Here is a 7585-nt window from a genome sequence, read left to right on the forward strand (position 1 = left end):
CTTTTCAACTCTAGCCACATACCACTTAAACATTTGAAAAGCATTAGATTTTTGCTTTAAGAACATAACAGTCATCATCTTGGAATAGTCATCAACAAACAACATTATATATTTATCTCCTTTGTAGCTTTGTACTTCTATTGGACCACATAAGTCAGTATGGACTAACTCAAGTACTTCTTTAGATGTATAGTTTTTACTCTTGAAGCTAGACTTGGTCATCTTTCCTAATTGACATTGTTTGCACATGATATTGTCAGGCTTCTTTAGTTTAGGTAAACCTCTTTCTTCATTTTACTAATATTGACTAGATTATCAAAGTTGACATGACATAGCCTTCTATGCCATAACCACACATCATCAAATTTTGCAACAAAACAAGAAGCATTTTCCATATCAAGATAAAATAGATTACTTCTTGTTTGATCTCATTTTCCTATCAATTTACCATCAGTATCATAGATTTTTGCAGTTTTATTTCCAAATTGTACTTTGCACCCTACATTGCCTAACTGTGAGACACTTAGCAAATTGTAGTTTAGTCCTTCAACATAGTATGCATTATCACATGAAATTTTCTCTGTAAGCTTAATGGAGCCTTTTCCTTTGATTTGACGTGGAGCATTATTACCAAATCTAACACTATTTCCATCATACTGAGTAAAGTTAACAAACTTACTTTTGTCTCTTGTCATGTGATGTGAGCATCCACTGTCTATGATCCATCTGTCATTCTTGTTCATACATGTTACCAGTGATGTAGGCTCTTCTTCATCAGATTGGTCCTTCATGGCCACATAAACAACTTCATCATCATTATCATCAGAATCCTCTTCAGCAATATAGCACTTCTTGCCTTTGTCTTTGTAATCTTTCTTATCATCATCTCTTCTATGTCTGTACTTGTTGCCTTCCTTGTATTCCTTTTTCTGTGTACACCTTGCAGCAATATGTCCTACTTCATTGCAATTGAAAAAAATGATAGGCAACTTACCTTTGAATTTTCCTTTGCCTCTGTGAAATCTTCTAGCTAGTAATGCTTCCAATTGTTCCACATCTTCCTCACCAGTGCTACTGTTACTGGATACATATTTCATCTTTCTTCCCTTCTTTGATTTCACCTGTTCAACATCTTTCAATGATAGCTTGGCCTTGAAAGAAGATTCGACATTCTCAGGTCTGTAGTTGTCAAAGTTCGATAACTCAAATGCAGTGAGTCTACCCACTATACCTTCAAAACTTAGATTGTTCCCTGACACACATCTTAGTTCTTGTATAGCTGATACTCTAATAGCATAAATAGGGAGCAAGGTTCTTAAGAACTTACTATTAACAGTATCATCATCTAATTGACCACTCAAACATCTTATTGCACTTACCACTTCCTTTATTCTAGACGTATACTAAGCAGCATTCTCACTTTCTTCCATTTTCATATAATCGAACTTTCCGCTGAGGCTTTCTCTTTTTGCTCTTTGGATATTATGATCTCCTCCATAAATGTCTAATAGGGCTTTCCACATCTTGAATGCAGTGTCACATCCTTTGATATCATTGAATTCAGCATAGTTGAGTGCAGAAGCAATTTTCAGCATTGTCTAATTGTGTTCCTGTTTGTTTTTCAAATCTTCTGCAGTAAGAGTACCAGTTGGATCAACATGTTCAGTAACAATTGAATTTTGGGCATAATCTCCTATAGATCCAAGATGTAGCTTCATCAAGCTTTGTCATGCAACAAAGTTGTCTTTGCTGAGCTTGGGGACTTCTCTCTTAGGCATTTTGATATTTTCTGCTTCTAGTCCCTTTAAACTAAGTCAACAGCAAAGCTCTGATACCAATTGTTATAATTCTTTAGAATAACTAAGAGGGGGGGGGGGGTGTGAATCAGTTATTCAAGGTCCAATGCAACTTTTTCTACAAATCCTTAATGGCGCATAACTGAAATTATCATGCATGCAATTGAACATTAAACAATTATGAAAAGTAAACATGCATCACACCATAACACTGAGAATTTGATAACGTAGAAACCCTCCAGGAATAAGAAGGTAAAATTGGAGTGGGGATGATACCCACAAAATAACTGCGCAATTGATTTCAACCACTTCTGATGGTCTACCCTATTAAAGGCTACAACACATTGTTAAATGTGACCTTGTTAGAGGATTTCACCATACTGTTAGGAATGGGCTTGGTTAAAGGACTTTGGAACATTCACTTGGAATGTCACCCTGTTAAATGATTTACAACATGGCTGTTAAACCAACCTAAGTCCATAGGATTTATTCTAACTGTTACAATTGCTAGAGAGTAACAATAATGGTTTTTGATCTGATACAACCTACAACATATCTTGCAGATTATAGATCACACTTCAGTTCAATCCTTTGCTTGGCTTTAATCACTGCAGCTCTGACAGCTTGTCATCTCAAGCTTCGTCACCTTGAGTCTTCTTGCTCATCATACCAATGCAATTACATCTATGGTCACCTATCAAAGCAGAGTATATGTGCTCTCTTTCACCTTGGCACCTTCTTCAACACTTCATGCTTTCATGCTTGACCATCACATTGCTTCGTGACCTTATGACTCCTTAAGTAGAAATCTGGGATACCTTTCATGCTCGATTTTTCCTCTCCAACTTTAGGGTTTCAATAGATTAGGTAAGATACAATGTATCTGTCTCATATCTTGCTCTTATCTACAAACTTCGTCTAGAATCCATTTGTATTCTCCAAAAATGTTTTACATAGTGTTCTATGCCACCAACTCATTATTCTTATCTTCTATTTGATTCACAAAATTCTAGATAACTACCATATCGGCTCAAATCTGGCGAATCTTCGATTTTCAAAATAATGCAGCAATTCTACATTATTGATTTACTGATGCTCGGCTTCTTCTGTGTTACTCGACACTTGTATCTTGCTCGGCACCTATATCTTCACTCGGCACCTATTTCTTGCTCGGCACCTGAAGACTGCTCGGCACTTGATCTTTACTCGGCACCTGTTTCTTGCTCGACTTCAACTAAGAATCTGTTTGGCACTAACTAGAACTTAGTTAATCCTTACATCATGTGTCTCAGTGTGTCCATCCTCTGTGTCTTAGAGTATGTCATCAATACACTATTTCATCAATAGCTTAGCTGATCCTTATACTTCATTACAACATCATAACTTCAACCTTTCTCTAGGTACTCTAGTTACATCTTATTGATTGCCACCTCCTTGTCAATCAACCAACTTATAGTATTTGGATCACTAAAGCAATTTTCATTCCTGCAAGTAGCAAGTTTGACATCAATGGAAAAACAATGATTGAAAACATTCTTTACCAATTCCATTACTCTTCATTCATGAGCTTTTCAATCATTTCCAACACCTATGTGGGTCAAGTTCTCAGGTCTACCCTTGCCATGTTGGCCTTTTATTGAGTCCATTGCCAATACCTTTGGCAAAGTTATTACAAAGGAACATGAGAAATTTTTCAACACTTGCCCTCAGAAACGCGTTTGCGTTGAGGTTGATCTTTCCAAGGATTTTAAGGATTTTGTGGAAATATAGATTGGGGCTTAAACCTTCTCTCAGAAGGTTCTTTATTTGAACCTACCTAACACCTGTTATAGGTGCTAGTCAGTAGAACATAAGATTAGGGATTGCCCTTTGGCTATGCCTAGGGTTAAACCCCCGGCTAAAGAGATTCATGCCAAGTCAACAAAACGGCAAAAAGAAGAATGGACTATCGTTGGGCACAAGGGCAAGGCTCCTCTGGTTCCTAAATAGTCATATGTGGTGGTCGTTTCAATCCCCCTATTTCAACAGGAGCGCAAACCCTAGCCCGTTGAGGGACGCAAGTGGTTTCTTCAGAAGCAAACCCTAGTGTTTCACAGTTTCAAACCTTGGTGTTTCACAGGGGATTAATGTGGCTGCCAGGGCTGACACCTCGGTTGTGATTCATACCCCTCTTGTTGCTTCTTCCATAGCGACTAAGAATGTGTGGCATTTTCGCAATCCCCTGAGACATGTTGAGAAACTAGAGGTGAAACATCAGGCCATCAATCCAGAGGATCTTCCTTTTGGCTTTAACCCGGTTTCAACCTTCTTGCAGAATAGCTACTCCTCTCTTGAGGATGAGAAAGATATGGAAGAATTTTCATGAATTTTTTATCATGGAATGTGCAAGGTCTCACAAACCTCTCCAGAAAGTACTATGTTAGGGATACCCCTCATAGACTCGAAAATTTAGATTTTCTCTATATGCATGAAGTTAAGAGCTCTGGCTTCATGCTTTCTTCTGCATGTCATGTCATTTGGCCGGATGGCATTATGTTTTCCTCTCAACATGAAGCTGGCAAAGGTGGTGCAGTTACTCTCTTGTCACCTCGTCTTCATTCTACTATTATTTCACACGGATCTAACCCCATGCATAGAATTATTTGGTTGTTGCTTTCCATTAACAATCATTCCTTTGAAGTCGTTAATGTTTATGCTCCCAATGATATTGTGGGAAGATCGCAAATGTGGGGTTGGTTGGCTGACAACTTGCCTCCAGCTACTTGGGTTATGTGTGGTGACTTCAATATGGTTGAGGTGGCCTCTGACAAAGATGGCATTTTGCCTTTTTGCTAGATAGCTGGAGAAAAGGAAGCCTGGTACTACATGCACAATAAACTGGGCCTTTTTATCCCAATACTAACCGCCACTAACATAGTGGAGTTTGGCACACTTGGTTCAACTTTTGAGCTGACCGCATTTTAAAGCGTCTCGATCGGGGCATGATTACTGCACAATATTTTTTTTCCTTTTCTAAAGATCGAGATTTACCTATCATTCCCTTGCCAGATGTGACGTTATCTAACCACTATTCCGTTTATTTTGCAATTTCATGGCAAACAGCTGTCCAAAAAGTTGTCAAGTCACAATTCTTCCTCAACACATCTGTGCTGATGCATGCTTCCACTATTGCTCATATCCTACGTGTCTAGAATCTAAAGCCACGTCCGCATTCCCAAACAGGGTGGATTCAGTGGTGGAATGATGCCATTACCAAAACTACTCACTTTCTGTGCATCTATAGACAACAATTGGCAGTTTTCAAAAGGCGGTCTTATGAATCCACTTCTATGCTCAAAAAAGATTATGAGGCTCTCACCCTTAATCCCTTTGATGTTGATTTGCAAATCCATCTTGCCAAACTTCGCCATGATAAATAGGTTGCAGATAATTATGCTGCTCAAGGAGTCCAAATCAAAGCTCACCTCCATTGGTTGGAGGTTGGCAATAAAGCTTCTAAGGAGTTCTTCTAGGCTCTTCGGGCCCATCGTACCAATTTTGGGATTAAAAAAATCAAACAAGGCACTTATGTTCTCTCTAGTCTCCCTAACATCGTGCAAGCATTTGTTCATCACTATGAGAACATTTTTGCTTCGCAGGGAAATTTGGTTGCTCAACAGGAAGCTCTCAGAAAGTGTATTTTTGTTACTCCAAACCACCTAGCAGTTGAGCAACATGCTTTCTATGAGCAACTTCTTACCCTCTAAGACCTTAAAGAGGTCATTCTCTCCATGGCAGATGATAAATCCCTTAGGTGTGATGGGTTTCCTTATGAATTTTACAAACACCTCTAGGAGCATATTGGTCCTGATCTACACAAAGTTTATCTTGAAGCCTATCATTCTAAAAGTTTAGGAAACATTAAATTCATACCTAAAGCTGGAGATCTTGAAGATATTTGCAATTGGTGGCCCATTACCCTTTTGAACGTGTCTTATAAGATTATTACCAAGATAATTTCTCTCAAAATTCGCCACCTCTTGCCTTTAATTGTGCACCTTGAGAAAACTGGCTTTATCAAGTCCAGATATATTCTTGACAACATTATTGTTGTCTGGGAAGGAATGGAGTGGTTTTGCAAGTCCAAGTAGCCGGCTATTTTTTTGAAAATTGATTTTGCTAAAGCCTATGACTAAATTGAATGGTCTTTTATTTTGGCTATGCTCCAGGCTTTAGGTTTTGGTCCCAAGTTTTTGCAATCCATGGAAATGCTCTTTGGAGATGCTAATACTTGCATTACCATAAATAACTCCCAATCTGATGCCTTTGGGCTTTTTCATTCCATCAGGCAAGGTTGCCCTCTGGCTCTGGCGCTTTATGTTCTTGCTGCTGAAGGATTTGGCTATTTGCTAGCCCACTTCGTGCCTTTAGGTTTGGTTCATGGCATTTCTTTGCCAAAATCATCTTCCCAGTTGGTCAATGGTCATTTTGCTGATGATTCCTTTCTCACTCTTTTGGAGGATGAAGAAAACATCAAAAATGCCTTAAATTGCCTTCTATTTGTCAAGCCTCTGGCTCTGTTATTTAATGGCATAAGGTTAGGGACCCTATAGGCTATAGGTCGACCCTAGCCCCACTCCCCACTTAATATAGGGTAGGGTAGAATGCTCTGTTATCGCCAATCTTTTTTGCTAGTACCACCTTGGCTTAGCTAGTTTGAATGGAAATGGGTCGCTCACGGGGAGATCTTTCACTTCTTAGGCATTCCCTTTGCTTTTCAAGCATCACCAATAGATCTATGGAATGCAGTGCTTGCCAAGATTACTAAGAAGCTGGATTATTGGCTTACGGAACAACTTCTCTTGCGAGCAAATTCTAGATTTTCTTGAAAGTTCTTGTGGCAACTCATGTCTATTATTCTTCTTGTTGGGCTCCTTCTAAAGCCTCCTATCAGAAATTAGAGCGATTGCTCCATGATTTTCTCTGGGTCTCTGGTTCCAATCATCATGGCTTTCACAGAGTTGCTTGGGATTTTTGTTGTCTCCCAAAAGAGTCTAGAGGCCTTGGCCTTCTTTCCACACGGAAGCAAGGCCTTGCTTTGTGTGCCAAATGGATTATTTGTGCCATCGCTGGAGATGAAACCTGGAAGATTTTCGTTCGGCATTGCATTTCTTCCGGATTTCCCATCAACAGGCCTGCATGGAAGGGGATTGGCTTTCACACCCTTCTCATCATGCGAGAGCCCATGCTCATATAGGGCTCTTTGTTATCAAGAGCATATGGAAAGTTTGGGAAGCTGTCAAGCCTTGGCTTCGCTAGTCTGGTGATGAGTTCTGTAATGGGCTCTCTTTGAATCAGCAAAACATTTGGTGGTCTCCCCTATTTGCCATCCATGGTATTCCCCTTGCCAAGACTCAAGGTGCTAGTGCTTTGCATTTTTTCAAACGAGGCATCAAGACTCCTAAAAATATTTTCTCTAGGGTTTCCATGAGTTTTAGATCTTGGGAAGATATGCAAGTCTAGTACTGTCTTGCCCGTTCAGATCGATAGACTTTTGACTTATTACTTTCTGCAATTCCAGTGCACTTAATTCATAAAGTGGGTATTCAGTCTATTAGACCTTAGTGGACTGATTGGAAGTGGTATCCTGCCACTCCTTTCACCAGTTACAAACCAAGTCTGGGTTATAGATGGCTTTCTCCTCATCTGTCAATAGTGGATATGCTCAATCAAAGATGGCACTTACAATCTTCTCTTTCTCAATGGAGAAAGCACTTTGACACTATTTGGGGTGCTATTATAGAACCCAA

Source organism: Cupressus sempervirens, chromosome 3 (genome assembly GCF_028749045.1).
Source record: "Cupressus sempervirens isolate cs-2001-9-10 chromosome 3, ASM2874904v1, whole genome shotgun sequence".
NCBI lineage: Eukaryota > Viridiplantae > Streptophyta > Pinopsida > Cupressales > Cupressaceae > Cupressus > Cupressus sempervirens.